Genomic DNA, 25,511 nt, shown 5'->3' on the forward strand with positions numbered 1-25,511 from the left:
TGTCCCCAGAGTGGAGGACTAGTACCAAGCTTGGGAATTAATGCACAGTTTTAGGGTTATGCTTTCTTTATTGCACTTCACAAGGTAGAGAAAAGTTATGACAGTTTGCAAGGCACAGAATTTCTAATTATCTCCAAGAGCACAATGTAAAAGGCAAAACACATAAATGACAGTTGAGAGAGCGGTGCATTTACTGCTAAGGATAAGAAAATACCTATCGTCGTCTTCTACTGTGTGCCCACAACGACCGTGAGAACAGGGCATCTCGGTGTAGCACCCACCATGAATGTGCACACTGAGTTAAAGCCTGTCCCTTGTCACCTTTGAGCTTCCAAGGTCTGCCTGGAGTCATTAATAAGTAAACCTCCACCCTGCAGACCTGACTGACCACATCAGCCAAGGGAACCTGAAGCAAAGACCACTATATTGTAATCAAGATAGTCAGTTCTTGCTCCACTCAGCAAGAGCTGAGACCCTGCACCTCCCTGGACTTTCCTGGGCCTCTGTGCTGCACAAGAAGCACAAGGGGACATGGCCAAGGCCACCAAGGCAGGTCTGTGCAAAGGGCCATAGTCTGTGTCATGCAGGTGACCTGGACTGAGAGCTCCTCTTGCATACATGCAACCTTGTTCCCCCTGTATTTCCTCAGGTGTCATTCTACCCCAATTCACCTCCACCCAGTCTCTCAGGCCACCCTGCTGACCTTCCCAGTGAGAGACTGGCAGCCAGCAGGTGGTCAGACCAGAAAGCAGGGCCGCAGCAGGCCCTGCAAGCAACTGCCCCATGATGTTTCCATTCAAGGCCCACACTGACACCCAGGCCAGTCACTAGTGGAAGTAATCTCATAGACAGTGACTCATGTCCTTCAGAAATGTTATGATTTAACTAAATTCTATTCCTCACTCACCTTTACTTACCTACTTCTTATCTTCTAGAACTCTCGGCATGAACAAAAAGTAGAACAAGGACATTACAGGTTTGCATCAACACTGCAAACTCCCTTCCCTCACTCCAAGACAAGGCTCATTGACCTACAAATTTCCAGAATTATCATCAATCTCTATGTGAACTTGATTTTAGAATTACTATTTATTATGGGTCCCAGAATCATAAACAGGTACACAATAACAAAGCAACCAGGAAAAGGCCAACAAAACCAAAAGCAAAAAATCCTGCAACATAAATGGGGGGGGGGGTGACAGAAGCAGACTCTTCCTCTTTCCTCTCAATGGAGGAGAAGGTAGTATAAGTTCCTAACTGTCTCACAGCTGCCTCTGAATAAAAGATACAGACAACCCCCAGCTGGTTCTCCTCCTGTTGCTGGATTATTCTCTTCCAAAGCACTCTCAAGGCAAAGTCAAGACACTGAGCCCAGACTGGGAGATGCATGGACTAAGCGGGCTGAGTGCTGGTCCTGAGAAGGAAAGAGAACCCCACAGGCTCGCTCTTCTCACTAGCACCCAGAGGTTTCATGTGTTCCAAAACTCAGAATTTGCGCATTTTAGAAACATAGTAATGGTAAATAAACAAAAATACATGTAAGTTTTGTTTTTATGTATCATTAAATATACTAATTTCTGAGACAGGGTCTCACTACATAGCCTAGGCTGGGCTTGAACTTGTGATCCTCCTGTCTCAGTTTCTCACACGCTGGGATCATAGTGTGTACTACTACATCCAGCATTAAACAAATTTAAATGAAAAAAGATTTATATCTCTGACATACATGGAACATGGATACAGTATTCACAGCTGTCAGTGGCAGGGGTGTGGCATGAACCTGGCCTCACTGACATCCCCTGGGGTGAGCACTGTACCACCCTCACTGCACAGACACCCGCACTGAGGTATGGGGAAGGGCTGCTACTCCAGGAAGCTCACAATGAGAAAAGTTTTTCTTTTACTCCAAGAAAATCCTCCAAGCACTGCTCTGTGCTGGGTGTTTTTTCAAATAAGTGATATGACCGTTCATCTGAGATAGTCCAGTATTTATGCACCTAATCCAGAAACAGTCTATGAGCCTCAGAGCAATCTCCTTCCATTAAAATTATTTTCAGAAAAGCAAATAAATAGATAAAGTTAAGGCTTAAGATAATTTCCCCAAATTTGCAATATAATACAAAATGTCTACAGGCAATAAGAAACTCGTAGGGAGATAAATCAGAAAAATGTAAAAGAATGGTTCCTTCAGTGCCCTCAGCAGCTAAGACGGCAGCAGCGCCTTCCACACAGGCACCATGTCTGCAGCTTGACAGAGACTGCCATTACTCACCCCGAATTCCCACACCTGCTGCAGCGTAGCTCCCCTCACTCACAGTGGGACTAGTCACTTCAGTGTTCCCTACCACACGCCTAGATCTCAGGACACTCCCCATCAGGGTAATTCATGCTCATATTCTTACTGTACATTTGATCACATCCCAAGACACTTTTTACTTAAAAGCAATTCCAAAGGATTAAAGAAAACTCCAAAGCAAAATCATTCTCTTCCTGGCATGGTGGCAAGATCTTAGCTAGGCTTGGGCAGAAAGGAAGGATTCCACATCACCCAGGATGATGTACAGACTAGTACAGACTAGTACAGACTAGACCACTAATTTTCCCCAATATCCACCCACCCCTGTCCTGAATAAAAGAAATCTATTTTTTTTTTAACCCAGTAAAAGCACCAGGTGTCACAAACATCCTTAAGGGAAAGAGAGGGGGTCTTCTTCTCTACTTCCTCCTTCCTGCAGGGTAAAGTGTATTTGCAAGCCTGGAGTTCTAGCAGAGGCAGTGGACTATGAGATAGCCAAGACAAGGGAATCCGTCAGCAGGAAGTTAAACACAGCAGGCGTCACAACGAGTTATTCCTAAAGTATCCAACACCTTGCCCTAGAACAACTGCCTTCAAATAATCTCAATGTGGGTGGACAAACTTCAATTTCATTTAACTACTGCTATTATTTTCTCCTATAACTCTTTTTTTTTTCTATTACCCATTATTTATTGTGGTGAATATATATAACAATTAACATTTAACCATTTCTTCAGTATCATTAATTACATCCTCATTGATCTGCATTACAACTATGCATATGCAAAAATGTTTATTTTCCCAAACTAAAATTACATACTTATTTTAATCAGCCTGTATTCTTCCAGTCTCATGAACCTTTCATCTAACATTCTGGTATGAAATATGCTGAGCAATTCAACTAATCAAACTACCAAATAATGTCCAGAAGGTAGACTTTACAGAACTGGATGTTTAGAATTGATGCCTTTTTCCACATATATTCTGTTTGGTTGCCTTGGGTGCTGATTCTAGAATTTTCTGCTATAGAGCCTTCCTAGGGCTTTTTTAATGTCCTTATTCCTCAGGCTATAGATGAAGGGATTCAGCATAGGAGTCCCAATAGTGTACATTATAGAAGACATCACGTTCTTTCTTGGAGAGTGTGCTAGAGTCGACTCAATGTACATCCCAAAGCTTGTTCCATAAAATAAACAACTGACAGGTGAGACTCTCCTATAACTCTTAAGCCAAACTTCATCCTCATTAAGTGAACAAAAAGAAATCTTAGCATGATAATCACAGAAGGAGAATTCAGGATCAGTCTTCCTCTACAGTATCTGAATCTCAACAAAGTCTCTTTAATTATTAAGTTTCTGCTCAAAAACGTATTTTGTGCTATCACCCCTCTAAAATTAAAAAAAAACATAAATCAACCTACTAATGATCATATTTTAAAACAAAGCAACAGATTCAACATACAAATGGAAGTAATTATTGAAACTTAGCCAAGGGTATTTAATGCTACAGCGGCTACTTAGAAATTAAGCCCATAGCCAAGAATTAAACAAGGCTTTAATTGCCTCCTTCATAAATGCCACGGTCCTTTTGTATACTAAGTATGTAATACACAGCACAATCCTCTCCTCTGCTGTCTATACCTAATCCAAACAAGAGAGGGTAATTCAATAGGCAATGGAATGACCAAGGATGGGAAGATCACAGTGATCCTGGCAGAAATGAAGCCTGTGTAGAGAAGGCTGGCAAGAGCTTCCACTGCCCACGGGGCCAGCCTCACCCCCTGAAGACCAGGAGGAACTGCTTCTCCCCTAGGCTTCCCAGGGCTTCTAAAAACACCCCTCATCACATGAGCAGCCCCCTTGCCACCTACTTCTTAAATTCCTTTTCAGAGGACCCCAGCCTATTTAAAATCACTACAAGCATCCCTTGAAGCTGTAGCCTCCTCCACAGCATTGCTGACAGGCAGGTAAACAGACGCTGGAATGAGGGAAGCAGGAAAGAGACCAGTGGTTGGAGAGCATTCTGGCCTGCCCAAGGTGCCCCACAGGAGCACACCCTCCCTCCATCCATGAATCTGACTACCAGGAAATGCTCTGCAGATGCAGGAGGGGTGAGGAGGGACTTGGGTATGGAGAAGGGATGGGTACTACAGCCAAGGCAAGGAGGAGGGGGCAGGTGGCAGTCCAGAGAGGATGGGCCTGGGGAGAGCAGGGTATGGTTCGGATTATGAGAAATGGGGAGAAACCCAAGAGACAGCAGAGCAGAAGTGGCCCATGGGCCTGAGGTTCTTCGGCTCCACGTGGAAGCAGCAGGGCCCATGGAGTCAGAGGAGAAGTCCAAATGCACAGCCAACTCTCCACCACAAAGAGAGGAAGATGGAGCATGTGCTCCTCTGGGACAGAGCCTCCCCCGTGACAGAGGTGACCCTGCTGCTGCCAGGGAGGCCTTGCTTAAGAGGAATCCACATGTCACTCTAGGGCACATCTGTGGAACACTATGGGTGTGCACCTCGTGTTATTTATTACAGGTGACCCCCAGACCCATCCGGGAGCTGAGGACACATCTGTAATCAAACAGGTAACAATCCCTGCCTCCTAGAGGCACCACCTGATGGGAGAGGTACTAAACACAATCAATACGAAAGCTGCTCCGCGTGTGGGAGGCCATAAGTACTACAGGAGAGAGGGAACAAATAAAGCAAGGTTCAGGGAACCATCACACACTGTGGCAACACTGACCGTTGACTACTATGTTCATAGTAGAACAAAGGTTTCAAGGTTAGAAGGAAGAAAATCTAACAGGCAGAAAAGGCAAGAAAGTGTTTAGACCCAGAGTTGAACCAAGGGCAGGATGGAGAAGAAGGGCAAATTCCCTAGATGCAGAAAGGAAGTCTAGCTGACCTCGTAGGTAATGTCACAAAGAGCAGGGACAATTTAAAGTGATGTCCTATGCACCGTGGTAGGAGATCAAACAGTTGTGACAAGAAACTGGTCTCGGGGGAAAACATCTCACCATAAACAAGAACCCAGAAGCCTGGGCCTCAGACTCCAGGCAATGTCACCAGGCAAGTCATTCAGACACAAGGAATCTAAACTCCAAATCCTCCATTTCTTTTCTGGCTCTGCCCCGTGCAATCTGTCCCATGACTGGAACCTCCAAGGAGAAGAGGGAGGATACGGTTCTCACTTCAGTGACTCTCTTGAGAAGAGTCATCTTTCCTATGTCTTTCAGTGTGAAATGCTGAAAATCTTGCCATTAGGTATTACCTGAAAAATTACCTTTCTCCAAAACTGGTTGTGTAAATGAATTATACTTATTATTCTTTTTCTCCCTGCTGTGAGTTTGAGAGGACTGTTCCCTCCCCTCTCTCCAGCCTTCCAGAGACATAAAAGATGGATATTAGAAGAGGTGCTAGGACAAATTACTGGTGTCTCTGAGGTAGACTGAAATCTGAGGGGCGTTGCTGTGAGCATTAGTTAGTGCTCGTGTATAAGTGAAGCTGCTGTAAGTGTGGTCTCAACCCAGGACAAAGCATAGGCAGGGCAGAAGAAAAAAATTATGACCACCTGGTTCAATGTGCCAAAATATTACTGATTTTTTGGCCAAAAATATGGCACTCCGCTAGTTGCTGTGGATATAAAAATAAGAGATGTTTCCTGCTGGCAAAGAACCTCAAGTCTAATTGGGAAAATAGATGCTCATTCCTATAGTCATTCACTCAACAAATGTGTATCAGGATTATACTATGGTCCTGCCTCTGGAAGAATAATCAGATGTGGTCTGTGCCACTGAGGAAGAGTCTGGGGGGGTGACAGAATAGTCAGAATCAGGAGCACAATCCAGAGTTTGGAGGGTTAATGGACGAGCAATACTACTTTTATATTTCCTACAAAGATTTTCCTAGACCTTTTAATATTTTATATCATTTTAAACAAGATGGTTAGGATATACCCCAGTAATTAGGCAGTTTAGTCATCTGCCTTGCTGTGGCTCCCCAGGAAACTTCCTGGCCTTTGATGTGCAGCAGCCGGCAGGCCACTTAATTAAGATGACAAGGAGCCCAGTAGAACAAGCCCAAACCCAAGTCAGAGTCGGAAAACAGGGAGCCACTGGGCCCTCGGTCAATAACAGCAAAAAAGTGGACAACATCGTCTATTTCGGTAACTTCTTTTCAAACACTGTAATAGACAGAAAAAAGACAGACATGGGGAAATACAGAAGGAGAAGGAAGAAAAAACTAGCTCAGGGGAAAAAAAAAAACTTTGTTCCTTTGACGAGTAGTGCCCATTAAAAGGATGTCAGTACTCTGGACTCAAAACTTATAAAAGCATATTTTACCTGGTAAGAAAAATTCTAGGTTCTCCTGAAGAAATGAAAGCTATAAATTTATTTCAGGCACTCTGTGGTTAACAACCCACATTATTATAAACACCTCATTTTCTAAATGAGCTAGCTTCCAGCAGCCACGATTCTTTTAGAGAACTGGCTCTATCTCTCCTTTCTTCATTAACAAGCCCTCTGAGATCAAGGATTCTGAGTACATACTACAGGCTTCTTGGGGGACTTGGAGGGAAAGCAGCAGGACAGGAGCAGGGAGAGGGAGAAGAGCCTGGACAAGCAGCTGGAGATGGAGAGCAAGCAGTGTGCTGGCTCCCAGGTGGGTGCTCCCAGCACCTACAGCAGAAAGCCAATACAGGGTCTAAAAAGTATTTGCTCAGACCAGGTGCAATGGTGCATAGCTGTAATATCAGGTGCTCAGGAGACTGAGGCAGAAAGAACACAAGTTTGAGTCCCACCTGGACAACTTATCAAGACTGTGTCTCAAAATAAAAACAAAAAGGGCTGGTGATATGACTAAGTGGTAGAGCACTTCCCTAGAATGTGTGAGGCCCTGGGTTCAACCTCCAGCACCGAAAAAAAATTTCTTCAGCTTTTTGCTTCTGTTACTTAAACAAGAAAACACAGCTCTTGTGTTCTTGATGGCATTTAGGGTACACTAGGGTTCCTCACCCCTTTCAGATGCACAGTGCCCAGGCCTTACTCAAGCACAGCACTGTGCACCCACAGACACATGGGAGTCCTACTCAATGGGTGTCTGGGATGGCAGCCAACCCACACAGGGGACACTCCACTCTGCTGCCATCAGGGAATTCCACACAGAACAGGGAAGCTGGAGAACCTGAGGAACCCAAAGCAGCCAGATGAACCTGCAGCAGGGCTGAGCAAAGAGCACTCAAGTGTCCAAACAGGGTAGGTGGTCACAGCCTCTCCAACACTAAGAAAAAGCTGGGGAAGACCCAGCCACAGGTCACCTCAGGGACAGAGGTGGCTGTGACCAGGAAGGCCTGAAGGGCCTTTAAAGTCGCAAGTCACTTCTATTCCTTAGTGGCTGAAAGCAACTGATGTGGTTACTTCCTGAACTTACACACATTTGTATACACACTTCCACACTATGTACAGAGATGAGCAGGCCGCCGTACCACCGTTCCCAGCGCAGAGGAGGTGAGCCACACAGGCGCCAGCAGCAGCCCCACCCCCCACACACATGGAAATGAGAAGACATGTAAACAAGTCTCAAAACCAGACTTCCAGATCACCTAAAGCAACCCCAAAGGGAAACCAGATGGAACACTCTGATACTCAAAAACCTGGACTCCCTGAACTGGCAACAAAAGAGGATCTGGAAAAACTGACATCAGAGATGAGCATGTTCTCCTCCCACCTTAAGGAATGTGTACAATTTGAGGGGAAAATAATGTCAGTACCTCATCTAAGAACTCACCCAAAGACAAGCAAGTGTCACCAACACCAATGTTTTCACATCTCCAGAGCACAGGGAGAACAATGTCAAAACAGGTCCTCAGTGGCTCCTGGCTTTACAAAGCAAAACAGGTGATTTTTATCATTTTTGTCAATTAAGAGCTACTTACAAAATGTAATTGCAAACACACAATGACCCATAACCTGAGTATCCATGCTTGGGTATTTAATAAGAAGATATGAAAACACATGCCCACACAGTTTTTTACATGAATGCTCCTGGCAGCTTTATTTCTAATAGACCAAAAGTGGAAATAACCCCAATATGCATCTGCAGGAGAACGGATAAACAAAGTCTGTTCACCTGCAAAATGAGATGGCACTCAGCAGCAATGAGAAAGGAACCACTGATGTAGGCAAAGATATGGAGAGAGCTCAAAATCATGACACCGAGAGAAGCCAAATCGTGAAGAATAGATTCTCCGCACGATTATTTGCATAAGGATAAAGAGTAGGCAAAGCCAGTTCACGGTGATGAAGATGGAAGATGGGTGCCCTTGGCCGGGAGAAACTAATGAGAAAGGCGCATGCAGGAACTTCCTGGGGATCAAATGTTTCTCCATCTTGGTTTGTAGTGATTAAACAGAAGTTTGACAGTAACCTGTCAAAACTCTTCAAACTAAATACTTTAGATTTGTGCATTTTACTACATGTAAAAGACATCTAAAAATGGCTTGGAACAAAAGTGTGTAGAATGGCGTATTAAAAGGGAAGCTGTAAACTTAAGAGATTTAAAGAGACATGGAATATATAAAACAGAACAGAAGAGATTTTCTGTACACTTCCACTCCCATGGTTCTGACTGTGGGTTATTGCAGCCCTGGGGTACAAGGCTGAGTTCGATGACACAGCACAGGCCACGTACCCTGAGACACTCACCAATGCCACTAATCACAGCCAACATCCTGGAACCACGGAATACAAGAAGCAGAGGCAACTAGAGAACTCCATGCCAACACACTAACCAATGTGTGACAACAGACAGCAGCTCATGCACCATTCTAAACCCTATCAGAAAATAAAAGAGCAGAGAGAAAGACGCCTCTCCAACCAGCAGGAGGGCCTCTACTGAGGAACTGGACCAGAAACACAAAGGACTCCGGAGAAATCCTTAGGCCTTCCTGAAGACAAAACACACAGACATGTGCCCTAACTTGGCGGCAACAGCACAGTTCTCACACCAATCTACAACTTGGCAACATCTCAATCAAAAGCTAGGCATAACCATGAAGCAACAACTGTGAGTAGGGGTTTGCCAGGAGCAAGGGGCAAGCTGAGGCTCCAGTGGTTCCACCAAAGACCTGAGGAAGTTTACTGGCCTCAGGCTCTCACTCCAACACAGGGACTGTGGGTGCCCTCAGTCAACCCTGCTGTCGAGACAGAATCACTCCCTCCCCCAACAGTACTGACTGTGAGGACAGATCACTTCACATCTCCCCCAAATCACAGCATCAGCCCAAGTGGGCCACTGCCATGCCTGACCATACCCCATCTCCACTGCTCTTGCTGAGCGCTGAGGCCCTGAGCTGACACACAGGAAGGTGGGTGAGCAGTGAGAGCTGGATAAACCAAAAATACAAGCCTGGAGAAGATGAGCAGGACGCAGAACAAGGGGGAGGCAGAAGAGGAGGAAATGGAGGGGAAAGTGAGAGGAAAACACACCCATGGGTGGCCTGAGGGCTGGGGACACTGTTAGACTAGAGCAGCGGCTAGGGCTAGAGCTTGAACTTGATCCTGTTTTATTTGTTTTCAGCAGGTGAGGAAAAAGAACCACAGTGATACTTCAAGGAGATTAATCTAAGGTGATGCTTGGGCAGAAAAAATAAAATGGGAAGTGGGGGCGGGGTTGGCCATGGAACAGAAAAGGAAATTCTGGAAAGATCTGCATGAGATTTTTATGGTGTTATTCAACTCTTTATGGAGCTCCACACTGTCCCCAACTCTGCTCCTCTAAAAGTGTGACTATAATTTCTATGACAGATGCTGCTTTTTCATAGTATAAGGTATATGGTACCACATATTGTAAAATGTATCAATGTTTTACATATCACTAAGGGAAAAATGCTGCCAAATGCTTTCTCCTAGATTGCGATGTTTATCTGGTATTTAGTAAAAGGGCTACTGTAAAGCTTGCTTCATGTATTTATTGTTTATCATGCTTTGTACATATAAGAAGTAGAATAAACAACTGAGCCTGGTTAAACTCCTCCTAGCACTTTTTTTCTTCACACTCAGAAGTGTACTCACTTTCCAGAGTCATTTCCCTCAGAGCCAGAGAGTGCGTTTGTCACTCAGGGTCACCATGTGTGAGGAATGTAGGTGGTATCTCTTAGCATCTCTTAAAGCATGTTCTGAGGTGGTCTGTGGGGATTCTCCCAAGTCACAGGCCCTCCCCCAGGTGAGCCTCATGCCATCACGTTCACACTGTACAAGCAAGGTCGGCTACAGCAGGGTCTCTGCAGGGGTCAGACCAACTGTAACACACACCCAACCTCAGGTGACACTGAAGAGAATTAAGAGTTGGGAGCTGGGAAATTCAAGAGAAGAGATAATAAAGTAGAAATTTTCAACAAAGAACTAGAACTAATAAAGAATCTAATGGGAATTATGGAATGGAAAAATACAATGGAACCAAGAATTTGGTGGGGCGGCTGAGTAGCACACTGGACACTGCAGCAACACAGGGGTGTCCTGAGTTCTAAAACAGCTCAGTAGAAAATCTACTGAACAGGATGTGAGATGTATGGGGCATGGTGAGAAGGTCTAGCATATTCTAACTGGAGTTCCAGAAGGAGAGAAGATACACAATGCAGCAGAACCAGTATCTGGAGCAGAACTCATAAAGATGCCAAGCTGCAGGCTCAGGAGGCACAAGAAAGGGTAAGTGAGGGATAAACCATATCTCAGAACACCTGGCAAAATGATAAAAAGCAAAGAAAAACTTTTAAATCAGCCAGACAAGGATGGAGACAAAGCACCTTCAAAGGGACAACACTAGGACTTACTGTTGGGAGCCCAGGGTGTGGCTCAGTGGTAGAGTAGGTATTCATACTCTCAGTCATAGTTTTATCAGAAAGGGTAGAAGCTTGAAGATGAGGGAAAATCACCTTTACACTGGCAAAAAATAAAGGTTGATAAAGAATTCTACACACAGCAAAAATATCCTTCAAAAATGAAATAAACATAAAATAAAAAACATTTTCAGACAAACTACATAAATTTGTTGTCTGCAGCTTCACAATAAAAGAAATATTTAAAAAGTTTTTCAGGTTGAAGGAATGTGACCCCAAGTAGAAGGAAAGAAACACGAGATGGAATAAAGAGCATTAAAACAGGTAAATGGGTAAATCCAGGTAAATAGTGACTGTATAAAACAATAACAATGGTGTGTGCAGGACTTTAAATCAGAGCTACTATCTATGACAGTGGGGGTCACACAGTGGCAAGGCTGTGAAAAGGCAGAACCTCAAGGTGCTTGAAGCTGCTTGCATCAGCTGGAAGAGGGAAGTAGCTCCATTGTAGAGAAAGTGTGTGCCATGTTGTGGTAACATCAACACATACATAGCTCATAAATTCCTCACATCACTAGAACAGAGATGGAATGACTGTGTAGAATCCAATTAATACAAAAAGAGACAAAAATAAGATGATCATGTATTTAAACCCAAATATATCAATAATTATATCAAATGTAAATGGGCTACATATACCAATTAAAAGACAAAAAACCTCTGTAACCAGTAAGCAAATGTGTCATCGAGTCAGCCTCCCTAGGACATCTACATTTCTGGCTGCATCTGCAGGGAGAGCTGCTGGGAGATTGTGCACATGAGAACCAGCCTCAGTCACCTTGTAAACTAAGAGGTAGTGACTGGTACATTGGTACAGACAGTGCTCATCCCCAGTCACTGGGGGCTTTGGGGATATGAGGGCAATTCAGCTGCTTACTTTGTCTATCAGAAACTAATACTTAACAGATCTTGGCAGAAACCAAAGGAATAAAAAAGATTTGGTCATAAGACCTTAAAAAGCTGAATTCCCTCCCCCCTCACCAGGCAGAAATCCTCATTCTGCCCTACTTACACTTCCAAAGGTTTACTTTGTAAAGCATGTCCTTTTCTGGAGCATGCTTCTGCCCCTGATACAGTAGCCAAGTCCTTGCAAAAGTCCACCAGTCCAAATCCCTTCTCAACAAGAGTCCAAGAAAGGCCTGATCAAGCCACACAAGGGTCCTTGGCCAAACTCTTCCTCTTTTTCTGTCAATTTAAAAGGTAAAGAGTTCATATCAGCTCACCAGTAGAAGCACACTCAAGCAGCCATAGACCTGCACAAAGAAAAGGACTTCCAATCTTCAAAATGACAAAAACACAGAGGAGAAACTGGATTAAAGTGCCATGATAAGCCTGGCTATTTTAATCCTAATGCTGATAAAGTCAAAGGGAGCAGGCTCCTGTGCAGAGCCCTCTTGCTGGGTCCCACCAGGCTCCCTTGAGTCAGTGTAGGTCATAGAAGCAAAGGAAGCAGCCATACCTGAACCTCTAACTGCAGTTTCATCACCTGGAAAGTGAGGCCTACCCCTGTGATGGAAGGAAGGCAGGCCTACACCAGAGCATACAGGCTCATCGTGTCATGTACATGGCACAGCGAAACAGTAGAGATGGTGGACAAACTATAGTGTGTGTCACAACCTAAAGGTAAAAGTCACAGGTGACTTCTTCTACCTCATAGTTCCCTTTCTTCTCAAAGGTGACAAAGGGGGATAGATATTTTAAATCAGTTGTTTATTATTCAAGTAAACCATAATCATCATTTTAAAATGCAAATATAGAAGGGCTTAGTGTAAAAAATAAAAGTCTTGCTTCTCCAAAGTCACCATGATAAATGTTCTGCACACCATTTCACTTGTAGAACTTCTGTCTCCCCTGATAAGAGGGACCACACCACAGCAGAATCAATCACAGCTCACTCAGGGGTCAGGTTCTGAAGTGAGAATAGAAGATATGAAAGGGATTTTGACTCACTATACCTCTGTGAATATCAGAATTAATCAACACACCAAGACACTAGGAGGCAAGCAGAAACATCAGGACTGAAGAAGCCATAGGCTCATCTCTCCTCACACACTCATTGTAGGGCATCTAAGGGAATGGACAGCTGGGCAGACCAAGCTACTGCTCTGTCTACCTTGTGTCTATTCTTCCTTCCTTCTATCCAACCATCCATCCACTCACCTATCTACTCAGCTGCCTAACATCTACTGTACATCTACCCATCACCCACTCATCTACCTACCCACCAACCACTCACTCACCCAACCATTCATATATATATATACAAAGAAGATATACAAATGACCATAATAATAATAATAATTTTTTAAAAGAGAAAATAACAAGTGTTGGCAAGGATATGAAAAAAATTGGACCCTCCATAACATTTCCAGTAGGAATGGGCAAATGGTACAGCCACTATAGAAAAGACAGTGGATGTGCCTTTCAAAGAACATGACCTAGCAATTCTACTACTAGGTAGGTGTATACCCAAGAGAATTAAAAACAACCATCTTTGCAAAAACTCAAATATAAATGTTCAAAAAAAGTATTCTTTATAGCAACTAAAAAGTAGTATAACATAACTGGCCACCAACAGATAAATGTATAAAATAAAAATGTAAAATATACAAGTACTAAAATATTATTTCATTATAAACAGCACTGAACTACTGATATGATATATCCAATAACAGGATGAATCTTTAAAAAAAACATGCTAAGTCAAAGAAGCCTGACACAAAAGGCCACAGAGTATACAACTCCATTTATATGAAATATCCAGAATAGGCAAATCCCTATAGAAGCAGAAAGTAGAGGAGTCACTTCCGGTTTCTGGTGGGATGGGGGGCTGGAGAGTGACTGCTGATAAAAAGAGTTTCTTTTGGGGAATGATCATAATGTTCTGGAATTGAGTAGTAGTGGTTGCAAAACAATGAGAATAAGCAAAAAGTCACTGAATTATAGACTTAACATGACAGATTTTATGTGACATAAAATTTATTTCAATTTTTAAGAAGTTTCCATTATATGTTACCAATACATTAATCCTTGATGTTTCAGATGGAGTTATCCAGAAGCCTTGGTAACCCAATGTGTAAACACCACTGTGGCACACAGGCTCTCTATAAAATGTAACCAGACACCACAGAAACTTTTAGGTGGTCATACCCTCCAGTCTGCTCTGGATTACTCCCCCGCCGCCACCACCCCATCAGCACTTTCTCATCTGGCTAGAGTATAATTTTACAACTCTTTCTATGGCACATGGTGACCATATATAGAGGCTCCCATTGGTACCCCCAAACTTAAGTCTTCCATTCCTTAACATGTCTATGTTCTGTTTTGTGACAGGCAGCACCTCCAGCCCTTGCCCTGACACCTCCTGTCCTTCAGGGCCAATTTGCCCACTGCCCCTAGGTTCACACTGGAAGCCCACCCAGCATGTGAGATGTGTGGACATCAAGCAGCTGGGCTACACTGCAATCCTCAAAAAGTGTGGGGTCCTCTTTTGCAATTTGTCACACACACACACACACACAGACAACTGCTTGTTAAAAGGAACATGAAAAAGAGAGATAATATCCTTGAGAGGCTTGTTAAGGACAGAATTAAGCCTTTATTTGTCTCTAAAAATATTATGCTTTAAGTAGGTCAATTAACGCAGGACAGTGAGGAAAGAGCTACCCAGGCAAGACTTTGGAGACACAGGAGGTCAAAGAATTGTGAGAATGCACACAGCCCCTAGGTAGACATCCTGAAGTGGCACAAGATGCCCCTCGATGTGACCTTCACCATTTCAGCACCCAGGGAAGGAAGGATGAGAGGTGGGCATCTCCTGGGGCCCGTGGGCCTCCTCCTATGAATACCTTCAGGTCAATGTTAGTGGATTTACTTTCTCTGTTAACTTTCCTTTTACATTTATAAATCTTGGGTGGGGCAGGGCTAGGGACTGAACTAGTACTGAACTACATCCCCAGCCTTTTTTTTCGTGTTTCATTTTGAGACTTGGTTTCACTAAGTCATCCAGGCTAGGCCTGAATTTGCAATCCTTTTGCCTCAGATTCCCAAAGTGTGGGGATTATAGACATTTGCCACCACAGTTGGAATATATTTATAAATCTTGAAAGGTCAAGTAGTAGTTTCTAGGAAGTGGCAAAGCTGAAAGTTAACACACACATGTTCTTCCCGTAGTCACTGGATTATTACCCACCCTCCCTCAGCACTGTAAGGACAGAAAAGAGACCCCACCCTAGGGTGCTCCTCTCCCCATGCCTGGCAGATGCACAAGCCTGCAAAGCACAAGATGCAAGTCTTCCCTAGAGTCATGAGCCTAACATGGCTATGGGAGTAGGAAGGAGAGATGCTAAAGATTGGTTCCCTACTTCTGAGCAGTGACGGACAGGTTGAAATCCCTTCTGTTGGTGTACCACTCAAAGCTGCAAAAGCTGAGATCCTAATCGCACCTTTGAGAGCCCTTCTGGCTGCCCCAGAGAGCAAGCATCCTACACAGGGATGGCAAACGGGTGTCCCTTCCCAGGCCAATTCTAAGGGATTGAAATCCCAAAGCACCCTAGCTGCACAGCACACTATCCATTCTCAATAGATGCAAAATAATCCCTTCCTTTCTTAACATGTGTTTGGTGTGTTTTTAAAAGAATGTATGCCTTATGTCACTAAGCTGAGTAATGGCAGAGAGACGAAGACACCTAGATGCTCTTATGAAGTGCAATGACCAGTGGGGTTCATGCACAGTCTGGTATAAAGTGGTTTTCAGTCTGAGCCCCACTCACTTCCAGAAGACTGCTTCCAACATCATGGCCTTTGGGGACAGGGCAAGGCAGGAAGTGTGTGGGCAGGGCTGACTAAGAAGCCCTTCAGCTGAAAAGCATAAATCAGAATTCTCCCTGAACTCGGTATGTGAAAAAGCTGTCAGATGAGATGGGATAGAAAAAGGAGAAAGAAGAATGGAGCATGATTAAGGGCAGAGCAAAAATATAAACAAAATATTTGTCACAGGTACAATTCTTAACATCTGGGCAGGAAGCAGCTAAGGGAAACAGTCAAAGCACAACAGTTAACCCCAAGATGACCAGAAGACATTATATACACTGTGATGCAAATTTAATGAGTACAGGATGCAAAGCACTTCACACACCACCCTGAATTCTGTCAACTGTGAGCCAGCCATCTACAATTCTGCCTTTGGCTAGAAGTCCTCATTTGATATTTGTCACAAAAACACAAATAGGTGGATAAGGCCCAACCTTAGGATCCACAGAGATAGAAAACCAGGTTGGTGAAGGTGAGTGGACGGAAAGTTGGCCAGCAGGGGAACCCAGCCAGGCCAGGAGGTCAGTATAGTAATGGCCTCAGGTGTGGTCACTTCAGCAGCACATATACTAGTAATGGTACTGGGGTGGCACACCAGGGAATGTCACCAACATAATTATTGGGCCATGTTCACCAGCTGAAATGCCCTATGGGACTAATGTCTAAAGGTGACTGCCCTAAGCAGTAGTTACTGCAGAGTAACAGTCCACATTATCTATTTCACAAAGATCTCTGGAACATCTCCCAGTGCTTTGTACCTTAGCTTCCTCCTCGACTATCCGCATCTGACTCAGAAAATTCTAGGCAAAGGCAGAGCCCACTTATGGGTCTTTACTGCATCACTATGTAAGATTTCTCCAGACCACTGGAGTGAGGTCAGGAAGGGGAGCTAAAAGTACTGATATCTATCACTTTGCCCCGCCTCCTTCCCCAAAGCAGGGGCGGGCACCTAGGACCTCTGGATCACAGGAAGGACAATCAGCTCCAGGAAAGGTGGCTAGCAGGACCCAAGAGCCCAGTCAGTCTTGAGCTAGAGTGCTCCTTCACTAATGCTGGCTCCGACAGGTTCCCTTAGCAGTCAGTCATGCTACTCAATTCTCCCTGCAGGGTGGGCAGGTTTAGCAATCAGCGTGCTTCAGGGAAGAGGCAAGGCAACCTGGACTCTTGCTGTCCTAACCACAATCCCCATAAAACATTGAATTACACATAAACACTAGGTTCTGCTAACGCCACCTGTACCATAGTTGAAAATAGAACTGAAGCGTCCGTCTCTGGCCTTCTCAACCCCTTTCTCAACAGCTTTGGTTCATTCCAAGAAGCTCAAAAGGTATGCAAACAACCTAGTATCAACACCAAGGGAAGGGTGATTGTCATTTAAACTAAATGCAACAGTGGTTTCTACTCAGCTAAGGTAACAGGTTGTGGAACCCTGCTTTGTTGGAGAGAAACTTCTCTCCCTAAGACATTCTACTTGGCATGAAACTCTATTTAAAAAACATTTATCTAATAGGAAAAGCTAGCTTTCACTCCTTGATCACAAATCAACTGTGAAAGATCCAAGAAGAATGATGAACCGAAGGGAAGCTAAAATTGAAAACCTACTCAATGTAACCCACAAGACATCGCTGTGTGCAATACCGAAGAACTGTCAGGCATCTCAAAGTTGACTCCTATTGATCATTCAGCTCCTGGGAAGTTCCACTGCACAACCCCCCACACACAAACACAGGACCTGCTGCCTTTGTCACATGCAGCTGATCAGGATGCGAACAGGCTCCTACAGCAAAGTACATTCATAGCTAAGGGCATGTCTAGCCCCTTTGCTGGACACTTGCACTGGACAAATGGACTCAACCAGCAGCCACCTCAGATACCTGCCATCTGTGGAAGTTCCACCAATCTCTTCACTCTTGTTAGTAAATTGTAACTATTCTTTGTAAGCCACCAAAAAACTGAAACTCACCTGAGTAGAGTGTGGGGATCTTTCTGCTCCTGGTTTTGGGGAACGATCGGGGAGGGCGGTGGCTCATCCTATGGGTGCTTACCTTCAGCTCCAAGTCCTAACTTAACATCTTGCCAGCCCTCAATTTGTTAGATACATTCTTATCTTCCCTGTATACTCCCAGCTTTGGTAAGTTCCTACTCCCAGCTCCCAATAAAACTTTTGTTTGAGGCTCATGACAAAACAGGATGTTTCCAGTCAAAACAATGGTTGGCATCTTTCCTTCCATCTCCTGCAGAACACAAATTTATGTACCTAAAGGTAATAAGGCAAAGTCTTATTAAATTTAACCAGAAGAAGTATTTCACCAGTGGCAAACTAATATATTATTTAGAAAAGGGCTTAATTAGCTGGGCAAGGAAATAGGAGCCAGAAAGAGTCTGGCAGTCTTCAGAAATAAATACAATCATTATCGTTTCTCTAAATTCCTTCCTGAGCCAGGATCACCTTTACCAAACTATCTAATCTTGAACAGTCATGGCTAGAAAAGTCAGGAGGAAAAAGCCTGAGCAATTTAGTGCCAGGAAGGAAACCATTAGTCCACAAGGCACCCCATGGCATGGGTAAGTTGCTGGTGGTCAGTCTTCCATACCTCCTAGATGGAAGGTGCTACTGAGACTAATGGACAACCCTTCGTATGTCCTCACCCATGGCAGGCATTGATTTCAGCAAACATTCATGAAAATGACCTTATTGCAAATTATCCAACCTTTGTGAGTCTTGCAATAAAAGATACAGAGAAGAGAAAACCAGATCTATGGGTCTTTACATCAAAGGCTTAGGAAATTTAATAACACCTCCATTGTTTTGTTGCAGATGGCACATCACACCTTGACCTCTCTTTATTACTGCAGAAGCTGGAGAGCCCTGCAAAGTGCAATAAAATGATGTGTGTTTAGCTCTGCAATGTTTCAAAGCATCCTGATTTACAGTTGGGGATCAGGCAACTTGTGCCACACATCTTAGCTTGGTAATTGCCTCATGTTTTGTGCAAACTCTATAAGGCAGCATGAGGTCTGCCACCCTCTGAGAAGTTCTGCTATGGATGCCAGGCCACTCACTCTCTCCTGGAATTTACAGGAAGTACCACATGCACAGGGGCATGTGCTATTATTACTAAGTGCTTATGGTACAACCCTGCATTTGACATCCGTGAACCAGTCAGAGCTATCTTGCCACATCCATTATTTAGGCTTGTTTCTGAATTAAGGAAGTCCCTGCAATGGATTGTAACAGGAAATTTAAAAACATTTCTAGCATACATAGAAATGAATCCAAACAGTCTTGGCATTCAAAAAGAAAATAATGACGTACTCTTGGTTGTGGCTTGGCTTCCGAAATGCAGGAGAAGACCCTGCTCTGCTTGCATGAACAGATTCTTGCTAGGTGGCAGCTGATGCTTTATTCCAGATTCTACTTTATGAACCAACACAGATGGAATCCCACCTGTACTGGTACACTGGCATCTCTTCCTAAGCATCCTATAATCTTTAAACACTCTCCATCTCACCAGCCCTTCAAACTCTCTTTTTATAGAAAATTATTTTGTAGATCTGTTCTTGAATCCTATGGATTGTAACCAGTTTTCTCAGCCTACAGATAATTACCTGAGAGATGCATCTTGTAGATCTGTGCTCACGACCTGAGCATGGCCAGGCCATGATCTCATCCTACATGATTCCACACTGCTGTCTTTGTGACTGTGATCATTTACTTACATGCAAATGCTGTATGCCCTATAACATAATGCCCCTTCCAGATATCATGGAAGATATTTGTTGTTAGAAATTTAGATTAAAATTTATAGTCGGGAGGCCCATCATTCCATCAGTGAGTGTGTGCAGATCCTGAGGAGCAGCTGTGTGACCCAGATTGGTGCGGCTGGAGGGAGACCCCAGCCAGGGGCCTGCCCCAATCCCAGAGGCTTAGGGACACCTGTCCAACCCAAAGGTTGACTCAGAAAGGGGCTGCACGGGCACACAGGCTTCAGCCAGAGGCCCTCCATACCATTGGCCACACCCAGGGACCGGCCTGGAGAACAACTGTACAGGCACACAAGCAATACCCAGAGGCTTGCCCATTATCATTGATAAGTGGGTGGCATCCCTAGCCAAAGCCTGTGCAGACAACAGGAACTGGGGTGCACAGCCCCAACCAAAGGCCCTCCCAGACAACAGCTACATAGGGACCCCAGTGAAAGGCACACCTAGATACCATCCCAAGTGTGCTCAGGCCCCAGCCAGAAGTCTGCCCAGAAAATAAGTCAGCTCAGGGATCCAGAAGGCCACCACTCTGAAGCCAGAAACTGGTGCACTGGTGAGCAGCAGAGTAAAGGCTGCTCGGTGGCTTGCTGAGAATTCAAGATCACAAGGTGACCAAAAAGTCACCTCAACAAAGGCACAGCAGGCTGCATCTGTTGAAATGAGAAGACATGTAAATAAGACTCAAAATCAGACTTCTAGATCACCTAAGGCAACCCCAAAGGGTAATGAACTGGAACAATCTGATACTCAACCACCTGGACTCCCTGAAATGGCAATGAAAGAGGACCTGGAAAAAAACGAAATCAGAAATAATTTCTCAGATAACAGCAGAGATTGTGCCCATAGAACAAGACATGATTAATAAATCTAGAGTGGACACAGATAAAAAATAGAGGACCTGAGGAACATGATGGAATCCCAACACAGGAAAGAAACGGAATCCATAAAACAGATGCAAACACATTTCCAGGAGACTGAAAACTCCATTGAAAGTTTACACAGCAGAATGAGCCAATGAGAGGATAGAATTTCAGATATAGAAGATAGGATTGCAATTGCTGACCAAGAAAAGAAAAACTTCTTAAAAATAGTAAGGGACCACAAGAAATCAATCCAGCAGCTGCTAGATGATGCAAAGAAGAATAACATAAGACTGATTGGAGTCAATGAAGAAACAGGAGAGAGTGCAGACAACATAAAAAAACTGTTCACAGAAGTAATGGCAGAAAACTTCCCAAATAGGGGGAAAGAATTTGACATAGAGATAAGTGAGGCATATAGGACCCCATCTAGCTGTGATTAAAAAAATCTACACATAGGCATATAACAGTTAAGATTCCAGAAACCCAACAGAAGAACAAAATTGTACAAGCAGTTAAGAGAAAAGAAACAAATCACATACAAAGGAAAGCCCATCAGAATCACAGCAGACTTCTCAACAGAAACCCATAAGGCAAGAAGAGCATGGAGTGACGTATTTCAAGCCCTAAAAGAAAACAACCTCCAGCCCAGATTGATGTACCCTGCAAAACTATCTTTCAAAATTGTTGGAGAAGTAAGGTACTTTCATGACAAAGAGCACCTAAGGAACTTCACAAATTCCAAACCAGCACTCCAAAAACTTTAAAACAATATCCCAGGAAAAGACAAGGATCACAACCCCAGGAAGCACAGCAGAATGCATTCATCAGGCACGACAAGAAATTAAACATAAAGGGGGAGAATCCAACAAAAAAGAAAAAGTCATGACAAGGATAAGTCAATATATATCAGTTATACCATCAATGTTAATGGTCTCAATATACCAATCAAAAGAAATAAAATGGATCAAGAAGCAAGATCCACCAATATGCCGCATACAAGAAACACACTTAATTTAAAATGAAACTCATAGACTGAAAGTTAAAGGGTGGAAGAGTTAAAGGGTGTCACACTCCATGTGACAGGAACCCGAAAAACAGCAGGAGTAGCTATCCTCTTTGCAGGTCAAGTGTATTTCAAACCAACACTGATTAAGAGAGACAAAGAAGGACACTACATGCTTGTAAAGGAAACAATCCAAGAGGAAGAGATGACAATCATTAATACATACGCACTGAACACTAATGCACCTAACTATATAAAACAAATACTAATGGACATGAAATATCATATAAGCACTAATATGATAGTAGTGTGGGACCTCAATACCCCACTGTCACAAACAGATAGGTCAACTAGACAAAAAATAAACAATGTAATACTAGAACTCAATCAAACTCTTGAAAAAACGAACTTAACAGATGTCTACAGAGTGTTCCACCCCACAAAATGAGAATACACATTCTTTTCACCAGCACATGGGTCGTTCTCTAAAATAGACCACATACTCACTCACAGAACATGTTTAGGTAAGTGCAAAGGAACTGAAGTTATCCCCTGTATATTATCAGACCACAGTGCGATAAAATTGGAGATCAACAGCAAAAGAAACTGCAAGAATTTCATAAACAAATGGAAACTGCACAACACACTTCTGAATGACCAATGTGTCACAGAGGAAATTAAAGAAGAAATGAGACAGTTCCTTCAATTAAATGACAATGCCAATACAACATATCGGAATCTATGGGACACAATGAAAGCAGTCTTATGAGGGAAATTCATAGGAATGAATACTCACATTAGGAAAACAGAGCGAGCTCAATTACACAACCTGATGGGAGGAAATTATAAAGATCAGGGCAGAGAGTGCACGACGTGCACGCCCTCTCCCTCAGCCACCACTGCCACCTCCTTCTGCCACTCCTGGAGCTGCTTGTGTGCTCGCTCAGTGCGGACCTGGTACCTCTTTTGTGAAGCGGCAGCTGAGAAGACTTGGGTGCTCGCTATGGCTGACGAAAAGCCCAAGGAAGGAGTCAAGACTGAGGACAACAATCATATTAATTTGAAGGTGGCGGGGCAGGATGGTTCTGTGGTGCAGTTTAAGATGAAGAGGCATATACCACTTAGTAAACTAATGAAAGCCTATTGTGAACGACAGGGTTTGTCAATGAGGCAGATCAGATTCTGATTTGATGGACAGCCAATCAATGAAACAGACACACCTGCACAGTTGGAAATGGAGGACGAAGATACAACTGATGTGTTCCAGCAGCAGACAGGAGGTGTCTACTAAAAAGGGAACCTGCAACAACTCTACTCCAGAACTCTGTTCTTATAGACCAAGAATACATTCTCAATTAGAAAACTGCAATTTGGTTCCACCACATCCTGACTACAGTATAGTTTTCTCTATTCTTTCATTTACCCCTTCCCCATTCCTTTATTGGACATAAAGTATCTGGTGTATGTGTACAAGTATATTGCTTTTTTTTTTTTTTTTACTAAATGGCCAACAATATGTTTTGATTGACATCAGATGGAGACGGGATGGGGAGATACTGGTTCTGTGAAAATAATTCCCTCTCTCCATTAGTGGCATGCTCATCAGCTCTTATCTTTATATTCCAGTAAGTTATTTTGGTCTCACTGTTTTAACAGAAAAGACAACAACATAAAAATCCTTGCATACCTTGTTTGATTGGAGAATTTTAATGTTTTTCATTTATCACTGTAAAATCAAGGACAATTTTATAACTTTTTTGTACAAAGTTGTTACATTTAGGGCAATCTGTCTTTATGTAGGAGTAAATTACTCTTCAAAAGAAAAGGCATCCTAGACAGTTTTCCCTTTAAGTCAAGTGCCTTGTTGTTTAAACAAATTTCTTGTTTAAAATGAAAAAAAAGGCCGCGGATTTAGCTCAGTGGTTCTGCCACCTGCCTTGCAAGCGCAAGGACCCGAGTTCGATCTCCAGTACCAAAAAAAAAAAAAAAAAAAAAAACAAAAATCAGTACTTTTGGGCTGGGGATTTAGCTCAGTGGTTTCGATCCCTGGTACCAAAAAAAAAAAAAAGACAGAATCTATATGCCAATAAGATGGGAAATCCAGAAGAAATAGAAAGATTCCTAGATACATGTGAATTACCAAAGTTGAACAAAGAAGACCTAAAAATTCTAAATGACCCAATATCAATCAATGAAACTGAAAACGTAATTAAAAACTTACCAACTAAGAAAAGCCCAGGTCCCGATGGCTTCACTGCTGAATTCTACAAGACATTTAGAGAGGAACTACTGCCACTACTGTTTAAACTCTTCAGTGAAATTGAAAGGGAAGCAATACTCCCAAATTCATTCCTGGAAGCAAGCATCACCTTGATCCCCGAAGCAGAGAAAGACCCAACCAAAAGAGAACTATAGGCCAATCTCACTAATGAACATAGATGCAAAAATCCTTAGTAAGATCAACTGGCAAATAGAATGCAGAAGATCATCAAGATGATCACACACCCTGACCAAGTGGGATTCATCCCAGGGATGCAGGGATGGTTCAACACACGCAAATCAATCAATGTAATACACTATATCAATAGAGCCAAGGACAAAATCCATATGATCATCTCAATAGATGCAGAAAAAGCATCTGACAAAATCCAACACGCATTTATGATAAAAACCCTACAAAAAATTGGAATAGATGGTCTCTACCTCAATCTGATAAAAGCATCTATGAAAAACCAACAGCCAATATCATACTAAAGGGTCAAAAACTGAAATCCTTCACACTAAAAATCAGGAACAAGACAAGGATGTCCACTATCACCACTGCTTTTCAATACAGTCTTGGAAACATTAGCCACAGCAATTAGACAAGAGAAAGAAAAGGAATAAAGATAGGAAACGAAAAAGTCAAATTGTCATTATTTGTAGATGACATGATACTCTATATAGAAGACCCCGAGAATGCCACCAGAAGTCTTCTAGACTTAATAACCAAATTCAGTAAAGTAGCTGGATACAAGGTCAACACACAAAAATCAATAACTTTCCTCTACACAAACAATAGACTCACTGAGACAGAAATAGGGCAAACAATTCCTTTCACAATAGCATCCAAAAAACTGAAATACCTAGGAATCGACCTAACAAAAGAAATCAAAGACCTCTACTCTGAAAACTATAGTACTCTGAAAAGAGAGATTGAAGACAATATCAGAAAATGGAGGGCCGGGAATTTAGCTCAGTGGTTCTGCCACCTGCCTCGCAAGCGCAAGGACCCGAGTTCAATCCCTGGTACCAAACAAACAAACAAACAAAAAAATATGGCTGCCTTCAAATTTTGGGCCGGGGATTTAGCTCAGTGGTTTTGCCGCCTGCTGTGCAAGCACAAGGACCCAAGTTCAATACCCAGTACAAAAAAAAAAAAGGAAAAGAAAATGGAAAGACATCCCCTGCTCCTGGGTAGGAAGGGTCAACATAGTGAAAATGGTCATACTTCTAAAACTGCTATATGGATTCGATGCAATCCCAATTGAAATCCCAGCAGCATACTTCACAGACCTGTAGAAAACAATCCAAAAATTCATTTGGAACAAGAAGAGACCTAGAATAGCAAAAGCAATATTAGGCAATAAAGACAAGGTAAGAAGTATCACAACCCCCAACTTGAAACTATACCACAAAGCTACTGTGATAAAAACAGCATGGTACTGGCAAGGAAACAGACCTGAGGATCAGTGGAACAGATTAGAAGATGCAGAAACAATGCCAGACACACTCAGCCACCTCCTCTTCGACAAAGGAGCCAAATACCCTCACTGGAGGAAAGATAGCCTCTTTAATAAATGGTGCTGGAAAAACTGGGTTTCAACTTGCCAAAGATTAAA

At 43.1% G+C, this 25,511-nt stretch overlaps 1 protein-coding gene and 1 pseudogene across 5 annotated transcripts in view; one reads left to right on the plus strand and one right to left on the minus strand.

Moving 5' to 3' along the window:
* The window catches only part of Rptor (regulatory associated protein of MTOR complex 1), a 371,772-nt gene that overhangs the window by 257,955 nt on the left and 88,306 nt on the right, over positions 1–25,511 (minus strand). The gene's annotated exons all lie outside the window — the stretch shown is intronic.
* Positions 22,580–23,326, plus strand: LOC147828733 (small ubiquitin-related modifier 2 pseudogene; annotated as a pseudogene).

The sequence above is a fragment of the Heterocephalus glaber genome, unplaced genomic scaffold (genome assembly GCF_053883595.1).
Source record: "Heterocephalus glaber isolate CG9 unplaced genomic scaffold, H.glaber_assembly_v1.0 deba00000937, whole genome shotgun sequence".
NCBI lineage: Eukaryota > Metazoa > Chordata > Mammalia > Rodentia > Bathyergidae > Heterocephalus > Heterocephalus glaber.